Below are 16,425 nucleotides of genomic sequence, written 5' to 3' on the forward strand. Positions count from 1 at the left end.
AATTAATATTCGATCAGGAAAAAGTGGTCGCGGTTGCGAGTGCTTCGTAGACTCGAGAAAAGCACTTGCTGGTAATTACACGCGGAAATTTGTGATACAGGAGGGGAAAAAAAATAAACGAAGAAGAGGCGCGTTTATTCGGGTAAAGTAGGGTAAGAGTTGGAAGGCGGAGCAATTACTCAATCGCGTCGAAAATTGATCGCGCGAATGCGTCGGTTGTTTATCAGCTTTTTAATGAGACGCTTCGATGCCGCGTTGCGATTACTTTATTGCCAGCATTATCATATATTAATATGGCCAGCTAACGATCGGAAAATAAATCGACGGCCACGCGATTATGCGCTCATGAAAGTGATCTAAGCGCGGGGTAGGTATGCTTGCGCACGCGTGCGAAACCTGATTGCTCGCACTGAACAACAAACGATTTGACCGATATTATACGATGATGTATACGTGTAGCATAACTATGATTACACGTGTACGATCATATTCATTCATAGTAAGTCGAATACTCGTGAAACGGAAATGATATACATACATATGTACATATATTGCGGGGACAATCGATTCGTGCCACCGCTTTGTGCGATACTCGATCAAATATAAACGAGGCTCCTCGCAAACATCATCATTTTGGTCGATATACATCATCGGGTCGAAGAATAAATTTTTCAGGGAAAATGGGTTAGAAATCTTTTGTAAAATATCGATAACAATATCAGTTCGAAACTCTTCAGATCATTATCCTCGTGTTTCGTCTCGGTCCATACCATCGACTTCTCATCTTCCTCGACAGCCAGTTTCGCTACTGTCCAACATTTTCTCCTACTAATTAGCGGGGCTCCTTTATCTGAAGCATCGAAAGTTTCGGTACTCTTGACAACCGAAGATACTTCCGTTGCAACAACGACTCGTCTTGAGGGATCGGTACGATTATGACCATATCTCTTAAAGGTCCATCCATACATTGATAGATCAAGCAGGGGTTAAACTTTTGTCGTTATTTTAGTTCGTATCCTCGGTTTCTCCCGAAGTAATCGGAAATAATGACGAAACTCTATTGATCGGTGGTTCGACGATGCAGTCGCGTTCGATACTCTGTCCACGCTCTAGTCGTCGATGTATAAATGGACCTTAAGCTTGCGTTCCATCCCCCGATATACCAATTCCACCCAGGCCGCTTCGCGATGGAACGTGAACTCGGCTCCGAGCCTTTCTCGTGTCTCATACACGCCAAGCAGAACGCGAGCGAGGATCGGTTAGAGTTGAAGAGGAGGAGCGACTCGGTAAAAGTGTGAGAGAGAAAGATAGTAAGAAAGAAAAAAGAGCTGGATCGCGGGAAAGGAGCGAGAGAGCGATAGAGGCCAGGGAAACGTCGAGCAGGAGGAACCGGGCCGTGGAGCGTATACAGACGCGAGAAAAAGAGGTGCTCTGACACACATATACACACAGATACTTGGACAGAGAGAACGGAGGACGCAGAACGAGAACCGATGCGGCTGTCGCGATGAAGAAGAGTGGACGGGGGCAGGGAAGAGCGAGAGAGAGATGCGAGCGCGGGTTGGGTTGGTGGAGTGTCAGAGAACGAACCCGGACGGCGCTGATAGAAAGAGAGAAGCTGAAGTGATCCAGGCGGTCGGTAGGATAGTGGAAAAGAGAGGGTAGTCGTTAAAGGAGAAAGACCGCAGAAGGGAAGGACGAGGAACGAAGAACGAAGCGGGATCCGAGAGAACCGGGCGTAAAGCGAGAGAGGATCGAGTAGTACGTGCACCGAACGAAGAAACCTCGTGAAAGAGGGATCGAGGGTGTGAGAGAGAAAGAAATACAGAGAGAACCGGAGGGACACGGCCAGATAGAACTCCGAGCCTCGAAGAGTAGTAGCGCGTGCTCGCAAACTCAGCCCAGCACCTCTCGCACCGTGTGTCTCTCCCCGCACCCCTTCTTCGCTCTCCCTTTGCCGCCCACCAACGACTGCTTCGCTCCTATCCTCTCTACTATACAGGGTGACCCAGCCAACCTGCCATCAATCGGTCAGAAGGGGATGATTTCTAATATAAAAAATAAATTCAAAGTACATAGTAACATTTTCGCATACGGGGCCTAGTTTTGGAGAAAAACCGCTTTGAAAATCGGTCAAGTACGCGGCTACCAGTTGGTAAGTCTTGTTGAAACGACAGGAAGCAAGTAATCTTATTATCCATGTGCGTGAACGCAAACGAACATGCAAAATGCGAAAACTTTATTCCGCATCTCTGACTTACGTTCACTCGAGGAATCATCCCCTGCTCGTTAGTGTTTACCACGATGGCTGAGACACCCTATATACGTTCTTTCGTCTCTCAGCCCCGCTACGCGTCGTCCGCTTAACCAACCTCGTCCCACCTCCCCTCCTCCTCCGCTTCTATCTCGGTCCGCTACGCTTCTCCCGGTCCACCCACCGACCCACGAAACCGCTCGTTCCCGCGCCGACTCACCCCACGGTACACCGGCGCGGCGGCTCTTTCCCTATTACCCTCCTCTGCACCTTTCTCTCTCATCCTTCGTTTACGCGTCTTCTTTCCCTGTGCTGGAGAGAAAGAGTCCCTTCCTCTTCGCTTCTTCCAACCGATTCTCCCCTGGCTCTCATACCTACCCCTCGAAACGCGACCTCTCTCCGTGTCACCGTTCCGATACGTTTTCGCGTGATCGTAATTCGCGACATTTAATAGGAAAACTAGAAATCGCGTTGCGATGACGTTGGATTTCGACGCGCCAGGGGGTGCATCGTCGATGCACTGGATTTTGCATCGTCGTATTAACCCTTTCTATGAACCCACTTCCATAATCAACGGCACGTATGTTCATCTTCCACATACCATGGGTATCTTGTTCGTTGTCGTTACGCGTCTGTGTGTCGGTCGCGTCGCGCGCCTCCGAGCCAGCGCCGCGACGGCTAGAACGACGAGCTTTATATTATCGTCGCTCCCGGCGATGCCGCGCGTAGCACGGGAAACCAGTAGCGGTAGCGACCGCCTGGATATCCTCTCCTCGCATAGCAGAGGTAAATGGGGGTTAGAGAGGGAAGAGAGAACGCGGCGAGTCTGGAATTTTGCGCAGCTCTGCGGGTCTCGATGGCTGGGAATATGGGTATTATCGGTGGGATGCTTTTTGAAAGCTGTGGCTCGTTTGGCCCTCCTTTCGCCTCCACCTCCACCTCCTCCTCCTCGTACTACTACTACTACTACTCTTCTGGCCTGCTCTGCTCCGCTCTTCTAGAAGGTTGTAATTATTTACACGCGCGCGAACGTGTGTATGTGTAGGCGTGTTACGCGGTTCCGTAGCTCCATACAAAAGTAACGCTGTCGGGCATGCGGCAAATCGACGCTTCGCTGAATCGAGAATCGACCCCGTGGGTGTGCGTGTGTATGCACGCTCGCGCTTCGCTAAACGAGATTTGATGGGCGCAGAGGAAGAAGGCGTGTAATGTCGTTTCTTTTTTCAAAAATGAGATCACGACACCGTCTCGTTTCTTTGTCACTGACAGTGGCAAAAATTGAAAAAATGAAGATTTTTCAGACGGAGCAATTACGACGCGAATGTAATGCAGCGGGGTTAAGATGCGCTCCAAGAGACATAGTCGAATTGACCAGGGTACCTTAGGAAACCTTAAAATCGTGGGACATACCAGGGAAACTATAAATAAGGCAAAGCACGTTTCCACACAGTCACACGCATAGTCGTACGCGTGTGTAGACGTTTGTGTAGCATGTGTGGAGAGGCGAACGCTAATTGTGGAAATTACTCTCGCTCGGAGGTTTCGAGTACTTTTGAAAGCGTTCCGCGGGAAGGCGGCGCTAAACGCAAACGCCGCAAACGTTAAATAGGAGTTCGGTTTGAACGCGATTCACTGACAGCCGGATTTAGCGAAGAGTTACGCGTTGCACTCGTTTTTCTTCGTTTAACTCGCCACGGTTATATGATTTTTACTCTGCTCGGTTAAACGTGCACTTTCGAGCTTCGTTTCTCGTTTGATTTCACTGGAGAAGCGTAGAAAACGTCGCGAACCGTGAACGAGCCTACTGTGCTCGCTTCTTGGGAACGTGTCAGACTGTCTTCTTATTGTATCCTTATCAATGAAAGGAAATAGGTCATACGTAAGTTGCACGCGTTAGATAACGCGAAATTCTCATGTGTGAAGATTAAATGTGTGGACCGTATTCGGTTGTACTCAGGATCTCGTCGGGATCACACGATCGAATTAGTTTATCAGATGTTTCTCGATGGATACTTAACACGTTACCGCGTTTCAACTCGCGATAACGGTTTTCCATGCTTCGTTTGTTGCGTGTAAATCAGCCGTTCCGTGGCCACGTATAATTTGTACGTTATACGCTCGATGCTGCTCGGCAACCCTTTCTATGACTACTGCTTCATCGTCGACGTGCACATACTACACACGCATCCACCGAGAACCCCTTCTTTAGCTGACAGTACTACCTACCTCGTTATCGTCTGTACGAGAAGGCACGATTGATGTCGCGTTTCATGCACCAACGATCGTTTATAATTTTCGATCGATGCTGACTGGTTTTACATGGATAAGAATTACAGAATCATTCTTTAATTTTCTCTAATCTTGATTTCTTTTAATTACAGGTGACGTTTACGATGACAAGGAGTCGGGTGAACAGAAGCGAATGAGTGAACTACACGTCGTATTACCAGGTATTTACATTTCAAAATAGTATTTCTAAGTTTTAACGTGCTTGAAATCTACGATTCAGTAATTCTATGTAAGTGGCAATTTCTCGTTCCCGTCGTTTTCTCTATTTTTATCCGTTAAACCGTAAAATAAACCTCGGTATAAACGTGGATCATCCACAATAGGCAGCAACTATTATATTTTCTCCGGTTATAAAGTTTCTCGCCTTGTTTTCACCTTTTCTTTAACTCTGAATCGTGTTTTCCGCGTTCGAAACGAGGATAATAGTACATAACCGCGTATTACGTTTCACACACGCGTCGAACTCCCATGAGTCGAATAATTTGTCGCGCGATGACGTCAGCGGACAGTTGTGTCTCTTAGGCGGCACCAAGGTGGCGTACCTGTGTACTTGTGATCGCCAGAGTGTGCGCATGCTGCACCTTGCGCATGGAAATACCTGATCGAGGAGAGGGTGCTCGCCAACTCGTTGGAATGAGTCAACCCAATGCGTTTCTTCAACGACTCTGCTCGTTCTTCGTTGCGTTGATCGAACGTTTCACCTTTTTCTCCTTCTCTCTTACACCTTAGTACGCTTTCATTAGTCTCCCTGTCTTTGGCGCGTGTGCTCGAGGCACAGCTCGTACACTTACTAACTTTCAGCCTCGGCTTTAAATTATAATATAACACTAAGGTCGAAGACTAGGATTTCGTAGAAATCGATGCACACATTTTTAGGGAATTATCTCGATACTTTTTTCAATCGCATTTATGAAGAAGATAAGACGGTCTAAGTAGGAAATTAAACGACCAAGAGGGAGAGGCGTAAAGTATTTTATGGTTACTGTAAATTTTATCGGTTTATATCTGTACTGTCTTCGTTAGTCGTATTAATACAAGGTGATCTCCGACCGAGAGTGTGCGAAAGCGGCGCACCGTGGTATTTTAATGAACGTATATTGCGCTCGTTTCCGCGATACCATGATTAATAAAATCGCTCGAATCGTTTCGTTAAACCCGTTGCTTGGATCTCGGATGGTTCGATTGATCGTGCGAACTCTAGTCGGTTACTATTTCATCATAACGATTTTATTGCATCGATCTTGTAGGTACTCCTCTACGTAAGAAATTTAAATGCACCACTTTTTTACTAACCCCTTGATCTTACCGTATCGAATGATCTTAATCATTCTTATTTCTGTTACTTTTGTTTCACTTCCTACATAACATAAATCTCATTTCTGTTTACCTTTTTCGTCCCCGCTCTTATCTGCGTCCGTGTAGCGCACTCGAAGGATTTTAAAATTCGCGCCCCGTGCGCGTCACCGTCCAACTGGACGCGACGTGAATCGGTAACTCGGCTTCTTTTTCGAATATGTATTCCAGGATGAGATAAAAGCCGAAAGCATGAGTCACGACGGTTCTTCTCGGCGATTCTTAGCCTCGGGGTAAATCCGGTATTACCGCTTTGCGTAACGATACCAGGATCGCGTTTTCGACTGTCGTTCGATCGAATTTTCAAATGTCATTCAACTGGATTTGATTTCGATCCTCGTCCGTTTTCGAATAGTGGAAGAAAGGATAATACGATGGCTAATTTAAAAGGTAGAAGCTAGACTCGCATAACGTTAGAAGGTGTATGGGGAATGGAGGCAAAGCAGAGCGGAATCGCGTTGCGGACGCATGAAACGGTGTTAGCTGCGCACGCCACCGTCTCCGCCGGAAATTATGCCAGCTACTCCGTTTCTCTAGGTTCGGTGTAAACGAACCGAGGTAACGCCGGCCGGCCAACGTCGACTCCGACCATAGCAGTGCGGAACACGCCCCCAGGAACTGCGTTTCTCGTGGGCGACGGCCTGAAATATCGAGCGCCTTGGCCACGTACTTACATACATACATCCATACACACACGCGAAAAACGATGGAACCCGACTGTCCGGACAGAAAGAGAGAACCAGCCGTGTTCGGTTGGCAGCGGCTTCGAAAACGAGAAGGAAACAGGCAATCGGACAGGTTCGACGGGGAAGAAGGAATGATCGAGAGAGACTGAAAGAAAGAGAGAGAGAGATAAAGTAAAGGGAGAAGAGAAGAGAAGAGAGGGACAGCTTTCAAAGGGATAATTTTCTATCCTTCTGTGTCCCTCCTTTTGGTTAGGGAAAATCTCTAGCCGGAATATACTTTCCCGTTAACTCTGCACGACGCCTCTTGTAAGGGGAGAATCTGAAAACTACGTTTTAACGTTTACTCGATTCTGTGGTTGCCTGCCTGCTTGCCTGGCTTGCTCGCTCGCTTGCCTACCTGCTGACGAGCGTTTCTTGCGAAACGGTACGCAGTTTCAGCGCGACGAGTCGCCGCGACTGTGGACGCGCCGAACCGACTCGGTTTTGTCTTCGCGATAAATACCAAGTAGGATTAGAAGCCGCTTTCTTTTTCTTTGCTTTGTCTGCGGCCGTATGGTGAGTGTCGTTTAACCCTTCTCCTTTTATCTTGGCCCACGTGGATTTCGTTCGGTTTTGGACGAAGCACAGTGTTCTTCGAACTGTAAGAAAAATCGACAGGGAAATACTTCAAATGCAACGTAATTGAATAATTATCGAAATGGAGCTACTCATTATCGTTTATCGTTAAGGTTACGTGGACGAAGCTCGTAGAGATCCGAAATCAGAAAGTTTCTTTTAAACGGCACGATCACGTACACGCGCGTAACATGGTCACGAAGTTTCGTGCAGAGATGAAAGGGGTGGTTGGTGGACGGCGGCTTAGAGCACGGGAGAAAATTAGATGCCGGTAGAAAAGAGGGAAGAAAAACAACGGGTCGTGAAGTTTCGAGGGATAATTTTCCGCCTTCCTTGCCTGCAGGCTACGCGACGAGAAAATCTCGATCCTGAGCGTGCTCGGTGCTTGCACGCGCAGCTTTTATAGTTTCTTAGCGTGGAAAACGTTTTGCCGTTCAACGTAGGTTGACGCATCTATTATGGAACCACGGAACACACAGGGTATTAGACTCGTTTTGTCAGCAATTTAATCACCGTCCGACGAAAACCTGTTATTAAAGGGTTATTAAGTTCCAACATGTAACATTTACTCGATTACTCTTTGGCAAACGCGAGAGGCAATCTGAAATTTAGAAAAACTATGATTATGGTTATTGATTGAGAACAAAAAATCACTTATTAAAACACAAATCTTCAAATTAAACAAAGATAAGAGTGATAAAAATTTCGTTCAACAGAGCTCGTTCCTTCTGATTTTAGTTTCGCCGCATTATTACTCGTGGTTAAGGGCGAGTTGCGTTAAGAACTTGGCATGAATTTTGATTTTAACATTTCCACCAGCAGATTTAACGCTAACGAGTCGGTTGAAAATTACACCAGCCAATTCACCTTTTATTCTACCCGCTTCACGCATTATTAACGCATAGTTACAGATCGCGCGAATTTTTACACGTTTCTGCATTGCGAGCTTCGAATTCGTGGGATAGCTTTGAATTTTAAAGAATTCTACTGTTCCCAGGGAAGAATTTCCAGGAGAAATATCTGTGACTTCGACAAATATTTGCACATATTCGCGACTTCAATACTTCCCTTTCGCGTCACCACTACGATATTATAAATCAAAATCACTGATTTATCATCTATCAGCACCAACATCTTGCGGATTTCGTTCATTTCAAAGCGAATAATCGACGCGTAACTTCTGTATAACTATCTCGGCTCCTCCGAATCCTGCTCATCCGTGTTGGAGCCCTCTTTCGTCGAAGAGGGCAGTCTTAAAGCAGTAATTCGGCGGTGGAGAATGCAAAAGACGAGTCACGGCGCAGCGAGGAAGACGCGATAAAAGAAAAAGGCGACGATCCGCGAAAAGGAAAAAGATATCCGCGCGTAGAACGAGAAAGACCGAGCGAGAGAGAGATGGAAAAGGAGAAGAAGGAGAATAATTCGATGCAGACGAAAGAGAAGAAGAAGAAGAGGACGATTCTTTTGAGCCTCAGCCAAGTTTTGTGGCCTGTTGGCCGGCTCGTGGAATCCAGTCGCAAGCGATTTCTCGTCTCTGCGCCTTTTAACCGTGCTACGTGTCGTGTTTGTGTGTACACGTGCAAGCATATGCTTGAGAAAGAGACGGAAAGGTAGGAGAGGGAGAGACGTAAGCAAGGAGAGGATGCAAGGTGCAGGAAAGAGAGAGAGAGAGAGGAATGGAGAAAATCGTACACGTTTATTACACGCTGTCCCTTGGATCGCGCTACAGCCGCTGGCAAGACGTTCCATTAACGTTGCTCGGTACCTACGCAATTATTATACTTCCTCGTGTCAGTGTTGTTTAATCGCCACACCATTTTCGAACACCATTCCCCGATATATGTATTTTCGATTGAAAATCAAATCTGCATCCCTGCAACACGCTGATCCACGCGTTATCGCTTGTTATCTGTCGTTATTGTTACTTGCTTTTGTATTCTTGAAAAATATTTTATTTTTTATTTTTATGCAATTCGATTTTACATTCAACCGTGTATTCAACAGTTTCAATCGAAAATTGACGAAGTGATCACTTGATATCTCTTGTTATTGTTACTTGTTTTTATATTTTTGCTTCTCGTATAAAAAGTTCACATTCATCTATTGTTGTCTATTGTGTTTGACAAGTATCAGAAGCAGTTTCTTCTTTTTTTTCAAAATTTTATATCATTGGATAATTTATCTATTTTTTTTTAGAATTTCTTACATTTGAATAATATCGATCAATTGGTAGTCATCTATCCATCTGACAAAGCATCAAGAGGTCTTCTTCCATTCTTCTCTTTATCCTTCCTCGAAATGTCTCGCTTTCCTTTAAAATATCCTCTTTAAGCATAAAGACACGCGATGTGAAAGTCTATGCCCTTTAAGCGCCGAAGTTTCATCAATGAACACGGTGAAGGCAGAAAAAAAAACCGGTTTCAGGAAGCTCGTAAAAAAAAAGCTCATAAAAACCATGTCATTCTCGTGTCTCGAGCGAGCCGGCGATAGAAGAAGAGAAAAAAAGTGGACGCCACGAAGCGCCGAGAGATCATATGAAGAAACCGGTTAAAAAAACAATGTTCTCGATATTGGCGTAGCCTTAGAACCATTGTCGTAAGGATCCAATTATTTCCGAATATTCTGCCTGAATCTTTCATTCCTCCGAGGCGCTTCGAAAAAGGAACGATTCTTTCTGCGGCGATGCCTATGTATGCAGAAATGATGCATCGTAACTTTGAAAACAATGCGATACACGCGTCTCTCTTACTCTCACGTTCCATTCTCAATTCTAATACAGTGGTTAGTCGAGCGAGTTCTGATCAGATAACATCGCTCGATTCCCGGAACAATTACTTTCCTCGTTAATTGTTGCACGAACCTGGAGGCTGCGTTTCTTTAAACCTCAGATTTTCCTTTGGGAATTTGTAAAATTTCCCAATTTCGGGGGTCTAATCGACGAAATTTATTCGCCGCAAAATAAAAATTTCGGTCAAAGTCTCGATGACTTTTGTATCTTCATAGCCGAAAAGAAATGATTGAGATGTTACGTTTGGGAGTTTCGAGCAACTCCGGCAACTCGTTCAACTTTGATCGCGTATATTTTGCACGTCGAACTGTGCGCAACCAGGTCGCAGGCAGCAGAGAAGCGTGGCTCGTTGAATAATGCAGGTCGGCTGGAAATTCATTCAGGAAATCGGCACGTATCTCGTAACACAATAGGTCGGGAACGGCACGAGGGCGAGAAATCGTCGATCGAGCGCGACTCACGGACAGACAAAAAAGCGACGAAAGAATGGCGGACAATGCGGAAACGCCGCGCCGGCAGCCGGGATAGTCGAGCTTAAGTGCAGCTGCAGTTTAGCGGCGAGTCGAGCGGAGTACGCGAGCAGTCGGTCTCGTAATCGCGCGAGCGTGTCTCCGTACTCGCGTGGACGGATTCGTGAAACGTCGAACACGTTGCGTGATCTTCTCGCAATGAGCTTTTCGAAGAAACGCCATTTCGATGACGCGTGTCGTTTCGTATTCTTATCTTGAAATATTTGGATAGCTTCAATTGCAGTGTGTCATACGTTACTCATTTTCACCGCGATTGTTGTACCACCTTTAAAAGTTGAATCAAAAATAAATTCCAAATGTTCGGAATCGTCTTGTAATAAGATGGCGAGCCTGGAACGGGTTAAAGGAAACTTATGCCGCAGCGGGAAAGCCCCGTTCCACGGTAGCGTGCTTGCTGGCTCGTCTACCATGTAATCTCTGGAATATCTGCATTTCGCGCTGGAAGAAAAGTTACAACGGTAATCGCGGTTTTCTGCTCGCGTGCACGGTATTTACGAGTTTCTTGCGCAAGGGAAACACCACTCGCCTCCGGTCGATCCTCGATATATTAATTACACCTGTATGCACTTCTCGCGCACGACAGTTTGTTCTGTTTGAACGACAGTTATTGCATCTTTTAACATTATCCGTTGAAAGCATTGCATGTAAGTAGGGTTTGTAAACTATTATTAAGGGTTCAACATCATTTTTTTTCTGAAACACAACAAATATTACGGTCCGTTAATAGAAATTATCCTTCGTCTTGTACCTTGACAGTTTGACTAGTATTCAAAGCACCTGAATTAAAATTATTCCCACCTCCGACCACGGTATAGTAAATGAATATTGAAAGTCCCACTGTAGTTAGATTCTCAAAATTTTTAAACACGTTCACGTAATCGTTCAACTTTCCTTATCGATCTATCTTATCGCTTGATTTTGTCGATATCGATGAAATCGCGCTGTCAGGAAATAGTCATTCAGTCGAGAATACCGATGAACAAAACAACGTGTAAAATCATCGCATCCACTGAATTACGTGGTGAATTAACGTACAATTCCGTGGCGTTTACGTATCGCGAATTCCTCGGACTCGTCTTGGAAGAAGGAACGTTCAAACGATCGGGCATCGTGAATTAATCGGTCCAAGCCGAGTAAAAGGACTCTTCCGCGGTGGAACGCGGTTGCATTTGTATGCAAATCCGCTGTTTCCATTATCATTCACTGTCAACGATTAGAGAGGCGTGCAACGGCGAGAAAGTACGCGGCGAGCGTGTCCGTTCGCCATCGGGAAACGATTCTGCTTCTCTCCTCTTCGCCTCTTCTCCTCGTTTACGTGCAGCGTATGGAAAAGGAACATCGAGGTAAAATTTGTTAAAGATATCGCGCCGACTTTTTTTCCGCTTGTATTTCCACGTACGCAAGAATAATCCTGGCTCGTTCGTGGCCGGTTTCCTCGCGAGTCAGCTCGAAATTATTCCAACGAATCGGAGTAGGCGAGATAACGAGCGGTGTGCCCCGTTGACGTCATTCTCGTTCGCTGACATCAGCTGCGCTTGTGAACAGGTACGTGACGTATTGTTGATCGATTCGGTCCACGTTAACCATCACGCGGGAATATTCACCCTAATTTCATTGATTTAGAAGAAAATTTGATGATTAGTTCGCTTTCTACCTCGCATTTTGCGATTATCATTTTCCTTTCAACGAGTAAGCCATTCAGATAGCACAGACGTGATTCACGATGCAATGTTCAATAGATGAAACTTTTTCTTCTGCCACGTAGCGCAGAATGTCGTATTTGCAAGAGATCGTAGATAACACCCGGTGCATAAGTAAAATACAGTTTAACAAAAACAGCTTGGTCAGTTTTTCCATTCATTCACAACACGCATCCATTTAGATCGTTCAGCGTATCGAAACTGTGAATCGTGTTTTCTAATTCAGCTCCATTAAACGTTTTCGTGTTTTTAGAAATCGTTTGGTACATCGCGTACGATTTGAAATCGTGTTGAACACAATTGGGGCGCAGGTAAACATACAAACATTCGATTCAGGTGAATCAAACGTTCATTCGAACGAAATAGCATGTATTTTACACGCGACGAATGAAACAGTGTATATACAATATAATACACTATAACAATGAGATCTTTCCTTTTAGGGTTACAACAAATTTAATGAACGTGAAAATGTTAATTTCAAAAGGCGTGCATGTAATTAGGAAATGTTTGACTGTGTTCGCGTTTCCAGTAATTGGTACGGACACGAAGGAAAACACTAGCGACTATACTCTTTTTCCTTGAGCTCCTCTCATTCTTTTCCTCGAAGCGCCAGGTTATTTTTACGAGGGTGTTTCTAGCGAGTTAAGCGTGTTTACAAGCTGGATAGTTGCTCCTCGGAGCGTAGGGCTTCCCGTCGCAACGGTTTACCATGCGAACGAATAGGTTTCAATGAATTATCGTGTGAACATTGATGAACACATTATTCATCTCTTCGTTTTGCCATTTCTTACATAAATACGAAAATATCAGAAAAAACGCTCGTTTCGCGTCGGTATGAAAATTTAGAGAAATGTATTTCAGTGTTTTTCAAAGAAGGCTGCTCTATAATTTCCCCGGTAAAAACAGAAATTTATTCAAGCAAGCAACGTTTGTTTCCGGATTAAACGGGGATAATACGAGTAGAACTTTTCTAGCATGAATTTATTCTCGTACTCTCGTCGTATATAATAATTGTTCACGCACGATCATTTACGTTCGTTTAATTTGTTTATTCGACGCCGAGGACAACAGGTGTATGTGTACAAATCGCGGAAGTGATTTATATAAGTTGTACAAATATAACGTCGGTGGTGTTCCGTAAATTTACATTTATTTAATATCGAATACATCGACGAGAAATCTGCATATTAATATTTACCCACGGTATCCAAGCTCACTCGACTGTTTTATTACGTGGCCATTAATAAACGGTCGCGATGTTAAAGAATTTAGTGATATCGGTAATGGAGATATTGTAATTTGAAGCGGATCGATGGAACCGCCACTGTGTGCTTTCATTGTCGCTTCTCTGCAAAATATTTTTGTTTTTCATCTCTCTGTTCCTTCTTTTTTTTTCTATTTCCGTAAATTAATCGTCACACTACGTTCACGTTATTCGTACAATTTGTGTCGAATATCTCGCGTTAAATAATACCGTTTTATTTGGAAAAAATAACAGTCCATCGCGAGTATAAAGAATTCTTTCGCATATGTATTTTTTTGCAATATGGCGAAAGGATCGAACGGAAGGGAAGGATTCCAGGTTTCTTTTTCCATCAGCGTTCTTTCCTCGCTTCCGGAATACAGGACTCGCTTCGACGAGTCCGTGTTACGCCTGGTGATCACCTCTCGACGACGACGAATCGTCGTGAATGTTTGGCATTCAGACGGTAATCGATTCGCGGCCAAAAGAGAAAAGAAAATGGAACCGTCCTTTTAATCGTCCTCTTCTCGAGCACCCTCACCCTTTCCGATAATAACTCTTCGCTCTTGGGATCCTCGTTTCTTCCATCGATCAGCAGCCAAAGGTGTCTCTGATTTTTTAACACTGATTATCATTCTATGAGTAATCCTGCTTTATCGTCTCGGATAGGAAGTTGAGTGGAGGTCGGAAAATCGCGTAGATCTTTTGTCGTGTGGTACGTTCGAATGGAATCATCTCGGTGTTGATTTTAAAGGAGCATGACGTCAGTGATCCAGCGTGGGCCGACCTCTCTCTTTCTGCGGCTGGTTCGATCGTGGAACGAGGACTGGCCTGGCAAAGCCTCCGGCCAGCTGTCGCCTTGCGATCCTTTCCATATAACGATCCTTTCCTTCGCTCTCGACATTTTTCATATAGACTCTGTCGACTTTCTACCGACTGGAAGGAACAGAGATAAAGGGAGAAAGAGAAAGAGAGAAACGACACGACACGGCGTGTGCCGTAACGAATTTTAGTCGAGCGCATCTCGTGCTCCTGCGGACGTGGCCGGAAAGAGAAGCAAGGATTTGCTATGATATCGTGAATCAGAGATCTGCCGGAGAATCGTAGCTGCTTCATGGTAACGGGCTTTCTTACCATTCAGGTACAAGCGATTCGTTTCTTTATTTTTTCTCTTCTTTGGAAGAATGAGATAGTTTTGTTTCTTTATTCTTACAAGGGAAGTAAAATCAGAAATTATTGTATCGCTCGGCTATCTGAAATAAGAGAGAAATTCGCGCTCGAAATTTATTAAGGTGATAATTGATAACTGTGCGCCTTAACATTTCATCTCTGCTAAATAAATAAATACATTAGGAACTAGGTAAACTGAGTCGCATAATGATAGAACGCGGTAACTTTGTAATTACATTCTCTACAGGTGTGTCTGTTCCAATGTGTGTAGAAGATATACCGCGGTTTTATCGACTTCCTCTGCAATGTACGCTGAAAAAGACTTTACTGTAATTGCTCGAAATACAAGCGCCATCGCTGCTTGTGTAAAGGGCTCTCTCTAAACATCGGTTTGTACTCGAAGTCTTCGCTTATACCTGCTTCACGTGCTAATTTCTTCCTGGTCTACGCGCCTAATGATATCGTTCGACACTATCAATTATCGTCTCTCCGTGGATTTCTCGTAGCCAGATCGAGGAAAGAGCAAAGGTTCGATCTGTTCGTGACCCTTTGCTTTTTCATCGATCACTTTGTCTATCGTTCGCTTGGAAGTTACCGAGAAACGACTGGAAGGGTTAATTATTTCTCACAGACAATTAACGAAAAGTTGGTACGGCATGCTCGCAGAAGGGTCGGTGCGCGCGCCAAGAGTTTTGCCAACGAAAAAAAGAGTCGCACTATCGACCCGACCTGTGTTCGATATTTAGGACGAGGCTGACCGGCTGCTGCCAAATTTTTTTCTTCCTTCTACCGTCAGTAAATTTCCGGGTAAACGTCGCTGCGACGCACACAACCAACCCCGTTTATCCTTTCGCGAAATTGTATATCAAACGGATGTATAAGCTGTCCTCAAACGTGCCAGGGTATTCTGTGAAAAACATGTCAACTCTGTTTAGTTTCCTCGATCAATTAATTTTCTTCTACAAACCATAGAAGTGATAAAGGAGTTCACGAAGATCGATGCTTCGTGTCTCAAATCATCCTAGAGAGTTCGATTCTCGCGCAGATATTCATCGGCAGGTGCAACAGCGACAAATTAATTAATGGTTTGGGTGACCGTAATTAAGCTTAATTAGTCAGACCCGTTGCTAGCCGTGTTTATACAATGCCAAAGTATCGAGGCAATCGGCAAGCTGAAAGGTAGCATTATCGTCCGGCATATCGATGAGGCCACAACTAATTTTTCGTTCTGTTACCATCGAACAACTCAGCGCAGGATAATTCGCTTGATTAGGAAGCTTCAATTACTCTTCGTTTCGATTACCGCTTAATTACGCACCGCTGTCCCTTTGGGATATTGTTCGTCTACTATTGTCCAACCTATATAGGTAAGTAGAACCATGAACTGTTCTACTTACAGTGTATTTCTATAAATAAATGAATTGTATCAACGAGCATTCTTCTTGTTTCGGTTACGCGTTTATATCGAATTCGTGCTGGTCACTGGTGATTCTTATACCATTAAACGGGTTAAACAATAGAGAACCGGAACAACACGGGCTGATCGATTGTTTCAGGATGCAAAATCGTTACGTAAGCAGAGAAACAGAAGCATTCTCGAGATTTGTACGAATTATTTTGGGATCTGCGACGTGGTACACCGCGGCAAAGTTTGCGCGAGAATACCAAAGTGTCAAAGTCTTCTCGCGTTTGGTTTCTCCGACGGGCAAAGGAAGAGAACACTAATTATTTAGGACAACAAAAGAAATGCTTAGATTCGAAAAGCAAGCTGTCGCATAGAATAAAATCTTCGCT

General features: G+C 44.6%; 1 protein-coding gene across 24 annotated transcripts in view; it reads left to right on the forward strand.

Moving 5' to 3' along the window:
• LOC117600892 (bromodomain adjacent to zinc finger domain protein 2B) overlaps positions 1-16,425 on the forward strand; it is a 93,859-nt gene that overhangs the window by 29,332 nt on the left and 48,102 nt on the right. For 23 of the 24 annotated variants that reach the window (XM_034316911.2, XM_034316916.2, XM_034316921.2 and 20 more), the window contains one exon: positions 4,636-4,704. The gene's annotated coding sequence lies outside the window, so the exon portion shown is untranslated. Of the gene's footprint in view, positions 1-4,635; positions 4,705-7,013; positions 7,138-16,425 lie in introns of those variants that run through there. The other variant, XM_034316915.2, reaches the window with a different exon arrangement.

This window comes from Osmia lignaria, chromosome 16 (genome assembly GCF_051020975.1).
Source record: "Osmia lignaria lignaria isolate PbOS001 chromosome 16, iyOsmLign1, whole genome shotgun sequence".
Classification (NCBI taxonomy): Eukaryota; Metazoa; Arthropoda; class Insecta; order Hymenoptera; family Megachilidae; genus Osmia; species Osmia lignaria.